Here is a 16,020-nt window from a genome sequence, read left to right as displayed (position 1 = left end):
ATTGATTATAATTTATTTATGAACTAAGCTGTATCCATAGGGATATGAAGTTTACAGATCTAGAAATAAGTGTCTTAAAATTCTCAAGGGTTTTCCATGCAGACAAAGCAAGTATATTGGCAGCCTAAAAAGAATATTTACAAACTAGTCTCTGGAGAGTAAGAGTACACACATTAGAGTCACTTTCACATTGAATTCACTAAAGAAACAGTTATATTACACCATATTTTTCTAGCACCTAGGTTAGTTGGTTGTATTAAGAGAGGTAACTTTATATGGTGCATCAAGCCTTTTGTGGCACTTAGATATTATCCAGTATTACTAAGCAATAATACCCTATTTTGTTTATAGACACAATATTTGTGTATAGAGAAAAAAAACCGATAGCATATTTTTCCTTCTCTTTAGCTCCCTGTCCTCTGCACTTATTCTGATATCCTGATTTACTTTGATCCTCAGACCATTACTTCATTTCACTTTCTTCATTTTAATTAACTTCTATTTATTTCCTTCAATTCAAGAAACATGTATCTACTTTATACTCTATGCAAAACAAGAATTGTTCACAGGCAATAGAGATATGAAATGAAACACCACAATACATCAAACAACTTAGCACCAAATAGTCAGCATTCTTCTTTCCTACCCACTCCCTGCACTTCTACCCTGCCCCAGAGCTCCCTTAGAATGAACTTTCTGAATTTTCTACTGTGGTATTCCAAAGCCATTTAATAATGCCACTTAGATTCTGGTGATTTCAGTCAAGTCCTTACAGCTGTATTTCAACATAGTGTTGTTTAAGAACTGATCATAAATATTTTAACATTATATCTTTAGAAATAATCTGAATTATTGCATTGGCAAACATATCCTTTTTCTGAGAAATCCTAGCAGAAAAGTGTGATGAGATACTAAATAATGACAATAATAGATGGCAGTAGTAATCAATATAGAGAACAATTTATTCAAGTTGATACACCAACTACACAAGTAAATAAGTTAAATTAATTAAACATGCACTGATGGTAAAACTGTGAATTAGTTTAACTATTATAGAGAACAAGTTAGAGCTATGAACAAGGGGATATAAAATTCTGCCTAGCCTGTGACCCAGCAATACAATTACTAGGTCTCTGTCTCAAAGAAATCAAAGCAAAATTAAAAGAACCCATATATACCAATATATTTATAATAGCTCTTTTTGTGATGGCAAAAAAAAACTTGCAAAATTAAAGGATGTCCAATATTTGGAGAATGACTAGACACATTATGATATATGATTGCAATGGAATACTATGTTGCTTTAAGATATTATGAAGAGCCTGGTTTCAAAGAAAAAAGAAGATATTAAAATGATACAAAAAGTGAATAAAATGAGGAGAATGGACACAGAAACAGCAAAATTGAAATGATAACAAGTGTGGAAAACTTAATACTAAGTATACAATCATAGAAAACAATTCAAGAGGGCTCATGATGAAAAATTGTATCCACCTCCAGAGGAAGAACCCATCAACTCTAAGTACAGATTGAAACATACTTTTTTCATTATTTCTTTTTATCTGCAAAAATATTAATATGGAAATATTATATGCATGACTTAGTATATATATAAATATATATGTAATGAGCATTGTATTTTTTGCCTGGTCAATAGATGTTACAGATGTGGAGGAAGGGAGAAAATTTGAAGATGGAAAAAAAAAAAGAAAAAATAAGCAGGTGCTTATTAGGTAGGCAAGGCATGGTGCTAGAACTGGAAGACAGGTAAAAACAATTTTTTCTGCAAAAGTTAATTACTTATTAATCATATTGCAAAAAAGGCAAAAAAATAAGTAAAAATTATGCACTCAATAATCAGTTCTCACTTTGGAGGTTGATAGATTTTTCATCTTGAGTCCTTCAAAATTTTCATGGATCATTGTATTGATCAGAGTAGGTAAGTTTTTCACAGTGATCCTTATAATACTGAAGTTATTGTTTATGATGGCACAATGTTCTCATTCTCTTCATTTCACTTTGCCTCAGTTCATGTAAGTCTTCTAAGACTTAATTTTTTTTTTTATGAAACCATCCCCCTCATTATTTCTTATACCACAGTATTTCATCACAATCATAGCTTATTCAGCCATTCCCCACTGATGTGTATACCTTTAATTTTCAAATTTTTGCCACTACAAAAAGAGCTGCTAGATATGTGTGTGTTTCTGTGTGTGTCTGTTACATTATATATATATATATGTATGTATATATATATATAAATAAATAAATAAATAAATATATATATATAAGCTTTTCCTTTTTCTTTGATTTCTTTGAGATGAATTGCTGGGTTAAAGTGTATGTGTAGTTACATATGCCCTTGGGTATAATTCCAAACTGTTCTTCAAAATATTTGAACTCATTCATAACTCCACCAATAGTGCATTAGTGACCAATTTTTTTATTCATGTCCTCTCCAACATTTGTCATTTTCCTTTAATATCATGTTAGGAAATCTGATAGACAGGATTTGGTACCTTATAGTTGTTTTTACTTGCATTTCCTCTAATGAATAATGATTTGGAGGATTATTCATATACATAACTATAACTTTGATTCCTTCTTTTGAAAATTGCCTATTCATAATCCTTAACCATTTACCAACTGGATAGTGACTTTTATTTTTTATAAATTTGATTCAGTTCCTTTTATATTTAAGAAAAAAGGCCTTTATCAGAGAAACTTTCTGTAAATCTGTTTACATACAAAATAGTTTGCTGCTTTCCTTTTAATTTTAGTTTTATTTTTTTGTGCAAAAATAGTTTAATTTTATATAATAATAATTATTAATTTTACTTGTCATAGTCCTCTTTCTCACTTCTTTAGTCATAAATTCTTCCCTTGTCCATAGATCTGGCAGATAAAATTTTCCATTCTCCCCTAATTTGATTATGAGATCACCCTTTAGGAATAAATCATTTACCCATTTTAAGCTTATCTTAGCACACAGTGTGAGATGTTGGTCTGTACCTAGTTTTTGCTAAACTTCTTTCCAGTTTTCTAAGAAATTTTTGTCAGAAGGAAGTTCACTTTTAAACTGAGGAGGTAATATGTAAACGATTATAAAATGCAATATAGTCAGTCTTAATTGGAGAAAAAACTCAGGTTACAAGGAAGGGCATGAAGGCTTCCTGTAGAAAGTTTAATATTTTACCAATGCTTGTAGCAAGCCAGGGAAGACATGAAGTAGACATGAGAGGAAAAAGAATTCTAGGCACAGAGGAGAACAAAGAGAATTCATGTAGTTGGGAAATTACAAGTCTTATGGGAAGAAAAGCAAGAATTCCAGTGTCACTGGATTGTAGAGAATGAAGATAGAGAGTAAAGTATAAAAACATTCTAAAGGTCGAAATGCAAAGGATAATAAAGCCTTTAAAAGCAGACAGACAACTTAATATTTTATCTGTATTTCTATCATTATTAGTTATTTGAATAATTTTTATGTGGCTTTAGAAATCTTCCATTTCTTAAATTTAGATTTGAATATATATCCTTGACAACCTATTTTTGGATGACTCTTATACACACACACACACATATATATATATATATACTATAGATATATATGTACATATATATGTATATGTATAGAAAGTTTACTTCCAAAAATACACAAGAAAAATAATATTGAACAATTAAACATAGGAAAAGAAGTCAAAATAGTTATCATTTTTTCTAAATATTATTATTCACGTAGAATATCCTAAAGATTCAACTTTTAAAATTTGAAATGATAATTTCTATAAAGCAGTAAATATAAGGGGCGGAGCCAAGATAGCAGGGTAAAAACGAGACTTCCACATGGCTCCCGGTTCCACCTCCTCCAATTCATTTGAAAAATGAGTTTAAAAAACCTTGGAGCTACAGAAACCACAAAATGACAGAGAGAACCTAACCTCCAGGTGAAGATAGCCTGACAGGCTGGCAGGAAGGGGCCGGTGCTGCACTCCAGGAGCTGAGCCAAGCCATAGATAAACCAGAATTTTTGGCCTCAGGGAAGCCACAACCACCTGCCAACTGGAGGGACTTCAGATCACCAGCAGCTGCGGCAGTTTCCAAAATTATCAGCACATAGATGATAAGGACAAAGTGAGATGTCAGTGCAGTGTTGACTTTAAGGACAGGGAGTTCAGGAGTGCAATCCGGCATTTACCCCATGGAGGGAGAAGCCACTGAGGCACCACATCTGTGCAGCTGCCACCACATGGCTCCTTCAGAGCTCCAGGCCTGCAGATTGTAGGGAGACCAAGTGACCAGTCTGAGGGGTAATTGCTCTTGCTTTAACCTGCATGGATCTAGATTGCGGTCTAGGGTGGAGGTCCTAGAGTGCACGACCAGCTTGCCAGAGTGTGTGAAGACTCCAGAGAGTTAACCCAGCTAATACCTTTGGCAGCTGAGAAAACACCAGCTTTTGGTTCAAAGCTTCCCTGTATGGTAGCAGAGCCCTACTGTGGCAATGTAATGTAATGCCAAAAGAAGGCAACTTCCCAGGTTCAAAATACCAGCATAGGTGCTCTCTATTTTATTCAGTGACCAACCAAGAACAGAGAAGATTAAAACATGACATCATTCAAAATACAGCATTTACTAAGTGTGATTAAATAATCTCCAAGTACTACCCCACCCCAGGACCTTCCAATCATTCAATCAATTACAAAGTCTCTGTTCTAAATACTTCTCCACCCCTAGGCTATACCTTCATTAAGTCCACCACAAAGCCCCTCTTCTCAAATGGAGATTAGTTTCCAAACATAAGGTCAAAAGTTCCCCACCCCTGGATCACAATTGAATCTACCCCAGAGTTACATCAAGTTTAAAAACAGCACTTAATACCCAAATGGAGGTCTTTTCTTCATCTTGACACGAGGCAAGTTCTCAGCAATCTTAGTTCCTGGGGAGACAAGGCTTAGCAAGGCCATAAGATACATTGCCAGTCCCTTCATGAATTTGTCCTCTGTCTGTAGAACAGTCCTAGAACCCCTGAACACATTAGCAAAGCCCTCTCCCAGGATTTCTGTAAACATACAACAAGAAAATCCTTCTTCAGGGCTTCTGAACCAACAGAAAGGCTCCCAGACCCCTGCAACAACAGCACTGTCCTTTACCAGTGGACAGTATTCATTCTGTCTGCAGGACAGTCTCCAGACCCCTGCAACAACAGCACTGTCCCTCACCAGTGGACAGTATTCACTCTCTGTCTGCAGGACAGTCTCAGGGCTTCTTAGCGAACAGCCAGGTTCCAGGACTTCTTCAACAAAAGGACTGTCTTTCACCAGTGGACAAATCTGGTAAAACAACATCAAAACAGACAGACAAAGTACCAGCAAAATAGCCATGTCTCCTCAGTCCTTGGCAGCTCAGGGGGCAGGTCTCAAAAGTCCAGGGCAATTCAAAGCGGCCACCAGCAATTCTCTTAGCCTCTCTCTCTCCCCATGAGGTGCTGCTTCCAAAAAGATCTTCCGCCTCTCTCTAGTGTCTCTCCAAATCTACGTCACCAGCTCCTCCCAGTTCAGGACTTTCTTTTCACATCAACAAGCCCATCCCACAGGTGGGATTAACAAACTCTGGGTTTTAACACAATCAATTTGAAAACCAAGCCAATACAGGGGAATCTTTAATTGCCATTACTATCACATTCCACCCCTCCAGGATCCTTGGCCTTACAATCTCAATCTAAATGGCCATGGATCCTGGAACAAATAGAGGCACTATGCTTTGTACTCCTTGCAGAGATGAAATTAAGAGGTGAGAGAGGAATATAATGAGAGGAGATGGAGAGAGAGAGAATGGGGTAAATTATCTGATATAGAAGAGGCAAGGGAAAACTATTGCAGTGGAGGGGAAAAACAGGAAGGCAAAAGGGAATGAGTGAACCTTATTCTCATTGAATTTGGCTTGGGGAGGGAATGACACACACTTAATATAGTATCTCACCCTAGATGAGAGTAGGGGGAAGGTGATAAGAGGGTCGATAATGGAAGGCAGGGCAGGCTGGGGAGAGGTAAGTGGGAAGACAGGATCAAAGCAGAGAATGGAACAAGTGGGAGTGGGATAGGATGGAGGGAAATATTCTGAATAAACAGTCTTTCACAATATATCCACTATGGAAATGTTTTACATAGCTACACATGTACAACCTATGTTGAATTGCTTATCTTCCCAGTAAGGGTGGTTGTTGGGGGAGGTAGGGAAATCATCTGGAAATCAAATGTTTAAAATCAAATATTTTAAAAGATATATACATATTACTGCTATTATTATTATCATTTAACATGTAACTGGGAAATAAGAAATACAGGCACTGGATCATATAGATCCACCGTGCCCTGCTAGAAAGTGAGACGGGGCACGGGGGAAGATATGGGAGAGAGCAGATTGGAGGAGAGGATATTCACTGGAATCGCTGTTTTGGCGTGGTTGGTAGGGGAACAATGGGGAGAAAATTTGTAACTCAAAATCTTGTGGAAATGAATAATGTAAACCATAAATAAACATAAAAAAGTAGTCATATACAAAGAAAAACATGAGATTCTTAGCATTTTATAGAAGCTTGCATAATTTAGTAGAAAGAAATAAAAAATAAAAAATCATTCAGAATAATAAAAAAGTATTAAATATCAGGGAGTCAGTTGAGATATATTCAGGATATGAGTACAATTATAAAACTTTTCTCAGAAATAAAAAATAATCATTGTGTCATATTAATTATTTCTGGTTAGGCTATGATAATATTTAAATTGATTAATACGTTTAATATCATACTAATTAAACTACCTAAGTATTATTTCATTGGTCTATGCAAAATAATAACATTTTCTTTAGAGAAACTTTGGATTAATATTCTTCAGGGAAATAATGGATGTAAGTAAATAATAAAGAAGTTTAAGTAATAGTACCAGAATAAAAATCATACTATAAAGCAGAAATCTCATACTAGAAAATAGCATGGTATTCATCAAAATAATTTAGCAGTATATAATGTTATATACATATGGACATATACAAACACATACATACACACAGAGTACATATATATATATGCCTCTATCTAGCTATATATATATATATATATATATATATTTAGATGATATGACCTTAAATATATTTACATATGAAAGATTTATACAACATATATATATACATGTCATGTATTCATTTATACATTATTGTAACAAATGAAGTAAAATTAATCTAGCTATAATCACTGCTAGAAAATCTTCAGATTTCTATATAATCTTTTTCTCAGATAGTTAATCTTTTCTCCAGTAGTTGGCATCCTTGACATAGAGAGAACCTAATTTGTTCAGTTAATAAGGCCATAGAGGAGAAGAACAGACTTAGACCTTTCCCTTCATTATACATTTGTCACAGTATGCACTTATAATATGCAGTTCTGAGGAAGGGAGTTCAATTCTCTCTTGACCACAGGTAATGTTGGGGATAACATTGGACAAAGTAGGGGTGATACTTTATCACCTCAGATACCAACCTTTTGTCTTTATTATTTTTCATCAGATGAAATAAATCTGTTTGGTATGCAATATTTTAAATGCAATGTATTGTTAGCTTGAATGTACTTGAATTGATAGTGAGGGCCCTTTTCCCCCTTTATTTGTATCAATCTATATAAGAATCAAACACTGGTGTTCCCAATAGAAACCTGGGTAAAAGCAAATATGAGCCAATTGCAGGCCTAGTGGAAAACCTTCAGTTCAAAATTGGAACCAATCCATAAAATCTCAGAGATTCTGCTCTGAAACAGAGGTTACATAAAGCAACTTGATTTTAATGTAACAGCTTCATTAGTTACTGTACTGGAATCCCTTCACCACCCCCATTCCCAGCCTTTGCTATTTTCAACCTGTGAAACTTCATTCTTGGCTAACTCCTACTATCTGATTTTTTAAGTAGTGATCCAATTTTGCTCAGTGCTGCTACCAAAAGTCCTATATTTCATCTGATTTAATACACTATTTTTTTTTCAAAAAATTCATTTCAACAAGCATTTAAGTGCCTTCCATGTGCCAGTCAAATTTAGGTGAGGGTGATACAAAGACAAAAATGACAATTGTTGCCCTATAGATTACATTTTACTCTCTCATCATTCTCTTATCTTGTTCCCCATAATAATTGGTCCAAAACATGCCTTCTCTCCTCTTAGCATCAAATTTGCCATTATCACCATATTGCCACCCACTTATAATAAAATATCTAGCCTCCTATTTCACAGATTAAGGCTATTTGAAGTGAACTCAATTCAGCTTCTTTCACATATTTCTCAAATATTCTCAGTATTATTATTCTCATTATCTTATCTTCCTCTTGACATAAAATAATATATTTCTGCCATTCATTAAGGTTCCTACCTGCCCCCATGGAACTTTTCCCTCTATTTTCCTGGGTCTTGCCAAAGAAACAATCCCCTTTTTCTTTTGTACTTTCAGTTTTTCTCTCTTATTCCTTCTAATATGCCCCCCCAACTTAATTAACAAAAATATATTGATATCTTCTATTTTTACATCAGCTATATTTCTTAATTTAACCTTCATATTCTTCCAGCTTCCTACAAATAAGCTCCCTATTCTGAAGAAGAAAAAAATATTTCCTGAAAGCTCCTATCTCATTCATATACTACTCACCCATCTGTTTCCTCTCCTATGATACTTACCCTATTGGGAAAGTTGCCTTCATCTCACTTCTTAACTTGCTTACTATCATCTTTCCCTTCGGCTTTTTTTCCCCCAATTTTATCTTTTTGCTTCAAGGCTGTCCTAGAAGTGTTTTCTCAGAGATTCTTAATTTTCCTTATGTCATGGACTCCTTTGTTGGTGTGATGAAACCCATGAACATTTTATCAGAATAATATTTTAAATAATTGAAGGAAATGCTGAATCTTATTTAGAGGCTAGAGATAATAAAGATGTATTTTTTCCCTTTCCAAGTTCATGGACTCCCTAAAATTTATGTATTAATCCATGGACCTAAATAGGTCCCCATCCTCGAGGTCTTTTCGATTTTGCCATTGTTGACTAACACTCTCAATTCGTTGAACTCTCCTTCCTTGGCTTATGAACTACACTTTCCTGGTTCTTACTCTTCTTTAATTACTCTGTACATGGCTTCTTGATCCTTTATTTAAGATCCTTTAAAGTGAGTGTTCCTCGGTGTACTACCCCTTCCTTCTCTATTCATTTTTACCCCTCTTGAAAGTTCGAGCACTCCTATCACTTCAACTACTAACTTTATGAAGAATTTTCTTACATTTATATTTCCAGCAACAACATCTATCATTTCAACTACCCACAGGACATGTCTACGTGAATGTTCCACCATTATTTCATGGATTTCCAATATTAAATTTATCTTTAAACATGTTCCTCCTTTTGACATTGCTTTTCTCTCTATGGTACCATCATTCACTAGCCTCCAATGTTTGTAATCTTGGAATGACTTTTCACATTTCTCTTTCCTTTAACTCTCATATCCAAACAGTTACCAAGTCTATTTATTCCATTTCCTCAATATCTCTCAATTAATGTTCTCTTCTTTATTCTCATTGCCATATTAAACTAGGACTGCATTACCCACTATTTCAACAACTGAAATTGGTTCCAAACAGGACTTATAGCCTGTACTCTATCTAACTTATATTCTGACCTTGGAAAAATGGCAAAATATTTTTTTTCTTCTACACACACCCATGGATTTAGACCTGAAAGAAGTTTTAGCACTAATCTATTTACCCCTCTAATTTTCAAATGAAAAAAAAAGAGTACCTGAGATTTTAAAGGATTTGTTCAAGTCTGCATAAAAAGTGAAAAACAAAAGCAAAACTATGTTTTGAACTTAAGGTCTTCTGACTCACAATCCATGTATCTTTTCACTGAACCACACTGACTCCCATAGTCATGACATTCATCTCCACAGAAAATTTCTGTGATTTCTTATTTCATATTTCATAAAGTTTATGTTGATATATTATTATATCATTCAAGACCTTCCACAATGTAGTACTACATTATGGTTCAAATCTTATATTGTTTATTTCTCTCCTCCATGGAATTTATATTCTAAATAGACAACCACCCCTGCAAACAAACAAACATGTTCTGTGCTTTCATTCCTCTGGACTTTTGATAAGGACTGCTATATAATTCTATCATGCACTCCTCACCACTCCATCTCCTATACCAAAGTCTCTTTCTTATCCTAATCAATATCACTTCTTTAAAGCCTAACTCAAATGACACTTCCAAGAATGATTCTTCTGGGATGTTTACAACTTTGCCCTTTATTGTTCACATGATAAGGGGAGAGGAAAGGGAATAAACATTTATATAATACCTACTGTATGCCAAGTGTTTTTTTAAACAAATGATATCTAATTTGGTCCTCACAACAACCCAGTAAATTAGGTACTATTATTTCCATTTCACAGTTGAGTAAACTGGGGTAAACAGAACTTAAATGACTTGACTAGGGTCACTGTGCTAGTAGTAAATGTCTGAGACTAGATTTTAATTCCTGGCTCCCAGTCTAGTATTATATCCACTCCACCCCTTAACTACTCTAACACATATTATTTTGTTTTATAACTCTTAAATATACTTATTGAAATTATTTATGTTAGTATATGACTCCCTTGCAGACCTAAAGCTACTGTATTACCTGTATTTTACATATTTCAGCACCTATCTCTGTGTTGTACACATAACATTTTCTAAAATGCACATTCTATTCCATATACATTTTACACACACACAAGAATAAATGTGCATATATATATATATAATACTTATACACACACATATATATAATCTAATATAAAAGATATGTTATATCATATTAGCTGCCAAAAAGCTTTCTAATTCAGTGCAGTTCTTTCCAGAGAATATATGAGGCTTTCTGCATGTCCTGTTTTATCCTGATGTGAGGAGTATTATATTCTATTGCATCCAAATAGATGTAGCCTATGTTACTGAGCCAAGTGGGCCCATTATAGTTCAATTGTGCCCACTTGTTTGTCTAGCTACTCTCGTCAAGGGCAAAAGATCATCTCATTCAAAGTGAAGAAAACTTTTATGCAAGGTTTGCCCAGAGTGAAGTGTCAACGTTATGGCCAGGAAGTATCAGAGATAGTGCCCCCAGAGGTTCAAAGAGAAGAAAAGTATGTCCTACATTCCTCAAAATTCTCCTTAATTTTATTGTGCCTTAACACTGACACCTAGTGGATTTTTATAGAAAGGAAGGAAGTAAAGAATAAATGTTAAGCCTTTGATTTTTAGGTTATTTGTGTGTGTATTCAATTTAAGATGACTAAAAAACCGAAGACTACATGGTTAAATACAATAAAATGTCTGGCTAGTATATAATGAATTTTTCTTCTGAACATGACCTTTTGTGCGAAATTCAATACTTTAACAAAAAGTGGGATAAGTTCAGGCCCTAATATTTCTTTTTTTATAATAAATTTCCTAGAGGAAACATCCATATCAGAGGAAGTCTGAAACTTTTCTGCAATATATAATCTTAGAGATTTGTCTAGGAATTGAAAGGTTAAGTGACTTGTCCAGAAGAGCACAGTAATATGTCAGGAGGGATTGGGACTCAGATTGTTCTAGCTTTAAGGCCATCTCTCTACTCTTTTCACTATGCCTTATTAACAAAAGAAACTAAATAAAATTAATTGTGGTTTCACAATTCAGAATCAGTTACTATTTCCTATGACTACAAACCTACTCTGTTTTAAGGAAATGTTGACACTTGAAAGAAACTCTCAGAAGATACACAATTGTGATAAAGAATGCAGTGGTTATCTTGAAAGTGTAAGTAAAACAATTAAATTCCACTGACCAAATCCAATCTTAATGATACAAATCTTACAGTTTTTAATATTCATATTCCTTAACTACAAAGAGTTTAATGGGAATAGGAGTTGTGTAGGATCATATCCTCTGTATGCCAAAATGAATGGAAACCACTATATTACCCCTAGTATAAAGTAATCATAACAGAAGACTACAGGAGCTAATTCTGTGCTGAGTTAAATTATAGGGATGCTATGTAATTATGGTTTGCAATGAACCCTATGTGATTATAATTTGAAGACTTTACAGAGATTGGTTTGCTTTTGTCACATTGGAGCACACAATCTTTGTCATATGAAATCTGATTCTCTTTGTTTTTATTCTTGAAAAGAGCATAACAATTATATGCTCAGAAACATTATTAGTACAATATTGATTAAAAGAGAAAGTGACTTAAAATGCTACTTATTAGTTATGCATTTCTTCGTTATCTTAGCAGAATGGCTACAAAAGCAATTGTCTTAACATTTATCTTGACCAGCCTCTTCCATTTGAATATAATTGCAATTTCTGTTTTCTATTTATATCTACAGTGGAACTTTATTTACAGTGGAATTTTCAAAATGCATCTTACTCTTTTCTAACCATCTTCCTCTTCAATATTACGCATTTAGAATCAATGAAATTGGATATAAATGACACCAAACATATTTATAAAAACTGAAAATTTCAGTTCAGTATTAAGATATTTATTATTACCTGAACATGTAACCTTATATTAGCAAAAAAAAAAATTAACATACTTGATTTTTTCAGATGTGGACATAGGCATAGAGAATATTTTAAAAATTACCACAGTACAAAGACAGTTCAGTGTTATTTGATAAGACCAAAAAGATTGCATTCAGAATATACATTAAATAAATGGAAAGGGTGGTCCTTACATTATCCAAAATAAATAAAATAGAAATACTAGACCAATAATTCAAATATTTGTATGAGTATACATGAACACTCTTTTTTGGGGGCTTGAGTATACCATACAGCTGATTGCCAGATTTTGTTGTTGTTTTCAATCAAGCTCCTATTTTGATGGAGTACAATCATATCCATAGATGTGATAGAATTGGCCTTTTTTTTGCTTTTTGGAGGGCAATTGGGGTTAAGTGACTAGTTTTTGTGTTAAGTGTCTGTAGCAGCAAGCACCCCAAGTGTCCTCACAGGTTCTTAGATCTGCTTTGTTAAAGGAAAGCAACTCACAATGGGTTAACAAGCTTACTTTAATCAGTCAAACATATGTATACTTTACGTAGTTCAGGGGAAAAAGGTCAGTGCCCCGAACTTCAAAGTATACAGACAGAATTATCAAGACAGAAACAGATCAAGTAGACAGATTTCTAAACTGTCCAACCATTATATCCATAACAAACAATATCTGGGTTTCAAAGCTGGGGGGCTCTGGACAACGGCTTTCCAGAGTTTCATCTGATCAAATCACAGAACATTTCTCAAAGTGAGCCCCAAAACAAAGCTACACATCAGGGCTTATATAGCCTTCTCCTGGCTCAGAGAATGTAACAACCTTATTGACTCACTGGCCAATCAAGAAGTATCTACTGAAAAACAAGCCTCCCACCCCCATGTTTCAGGTGCACTTTAGCCTAGGGGCAAGGAAGATCTTAAAAATTTACATTCCCATTACAGTGTCTGAGACCAGATTTGAACTCAGGTCCTCCTGACTCCAGGGCGGGTGCTCTATTCACTGCACCACCTAGCTGCCCCCAAATTGGTCATTTTTTAAAATAAAAACTTAAAGATTTTTAGAGACTATCAAGTTCTACCTGTCTTATTTAATTCAAGTAAAAGTAACTTACCCATATTATTACTTGCTGACTTTTTATGGAGTTATTGAAATAACAGATGAAGAAATGAAGATCCCCCAAAGAATGAGTGACTTGCTCACTTAATCAGTGAAAAAATTGGTAGTAAAGTCCAGGTCTACACATTCCTTTCCTTATTCTATTGCAGGAAAATATTGTGTACATGGACAACAAATGAAACTGTCCCTTGCCTAAAGCTTCAAAGACAGACTTAGAGAGCCTTCTTACAGGACATTTCCTATAGGTGCTAAGTTATTGTCTTTCTATGATTCCATCTCCTCAAAGTCTTCTTGAGAAACACAATTCATCTAAACACACTTCTTAATTTTACTTTATCATTCTAGATTCAAAGACTTAGAAAATAGCAACAAAAACAAGAAAAACAAAAAATGTACATCTCATAAAAACAGAGCAGTTTAGGTTTATATGCTCTTTTATACATTAAAATATAAATACTTTTAGCTAAGTCACTAAGTTCTGTTATCTATATTTTCTCTTGGTGTTTAGGGATAGCAAATAGTTGAACCTGGAGTCATTAAGACATTGTTTAAAATTCTTCCTCAGACACTAATGAACTCTTTGATATTGGGGAAGTCACCTATACAATGTGTGCCTCAATTTCTCCAAATGTAAAATAAAAGGTATAAGAGCATGAAATTTCCAGAGTTGCTATGGGGATACAATGAGATATCAGTTAAGCATTTTGCTAACCTTAAAATTATCATATAGGGGCAGACAGGTAGCACAGTGAGTAAGAGCCCCAGCCCCAGTGTCCAGATGACCTGGGGATGAAATCCGGCTCAGACACTTAGCACCCACCCAGAAACACCTGGCCATGTAACCTTGAGCAAGTTACTTAACCCCAATTGCTTAGGGGTTACCAGGTGGCTCAGCGAGAAAGAGCACCAGCTCCAGTGTCTGGATGACCTGGGGATCAAATCTGGGCTCAGATACTTAGCACCACACCCAGAAATAACTGGCCGTGTATCCTTCAGCAAGTTACTTAACCCCATTTGCCTTAAAAAAAAAAAAAAGAATAAATAAATAAATAATAAATTATCATATGAATGCTACCTATTATAATTACTTGTGTAAAATAAACAGTAATGTACAATGGAGAGAATAGAGAACTAGGTCTTGACTGCCAATAATCAACCTATATGAACTTAACCAAATTGCTTAACCTCTCTGTCTCAGTTTCTCCATCTGTAAAATGCAAATGATAGAGCGCTTACCTACAACACAGGACTGTTAGGAAGACTGGATGATGTAAAAAAAAAAATCATGAAAGTACTTTGAAAATGTTAAAAATGCCAACAGATGTGAGAGAAGATGATCATGGTAATGATGGTGGATAAATGTTTCTCATAGTATCTGAAATTTATGTAGCATTTTGAAGTTAGCAAAACAATGCATAATGCATTATATCTCTACAAACCTTTGAGACAATTTCTACAGATATTATATGCATTTTACAGATAATAAGATCATGTGATTAGAGTTGGAAGATACATTTTAAAAATTATGTAGAATATCTCAGTTTTTTTAGGAGAGGGAATTGAGGGAAAGTAGTAAGATGGCAGCTAGGTGGTTCAATGAATAGAACTCCTGGTCAGGAATCAGGAAGACCTCAGTTCAAATCTGGTCTCAGACACATACTACATGCAAGTGCTATATGCCTCAGTTTGGTAAAAATGCAATGGAAGAGGAAATAGCAAACCACTCTAGTATCTTTGTCAAGAAAATCTCAAATGGTGTCACAAACAGGCATACATCACTAAAATGACTGAATAGCAATAATAATAACAACAACACCATAGGGCCATGTAAGTAGTAAGTGTCAGAGGCAGAATTTTAAGTTAATTATTCCTGAAAATATTTTCAGTGTCATTACCATCTGTGCTATAGTCTCTATATGATGCTAAGATGAATTTCCGTAATATTATAAAATTATGTATTTGGAACCAGAATGTAACTTCTATTTTGTTTATTCCAACCCTCCCATTTGTAGAGAAGGAAACTGAGTCTCAAGCATGGTAAGATTAGTAAGCTTCAGAAGGAGGATTTGAACCTAGGTCCTTTTAATCCAGTCAATACTCTTTGTAACATACTGTCACCTCTATCATTGTATATGTTATTTACAAAACATATATGAAGTTTCATATTTTATCAATTTATTCAGATCCAAGAAAATTGAGAAAAAGGAATTTTTTAAATTATATATTAACCCTTTATTCAAATAAACCCTGTCCAATGAATATATATAAAACAAAAAAGTCAATTCATCTCTC

Source organism: Petaurus breviceps, unplaced genomic scaffold, assembly GCF_028583685.1.
Source record: "Petaurus breviceps papuanus isolate PSGF00001 unplaced genomic scaffold, PetGlider_PUasm1.0 90743, whole genome shotgun sequence".
NCBI classification, from domain to species: domain Eukaryota; kingdom Metazoa; phylum Chordata; class Mammalia; order Diprotodontia; family Petauridae; genus Petaurus; species Petaurus breviceps.
Note: the sequence above shows the minus strand (reverse complement) of the source record.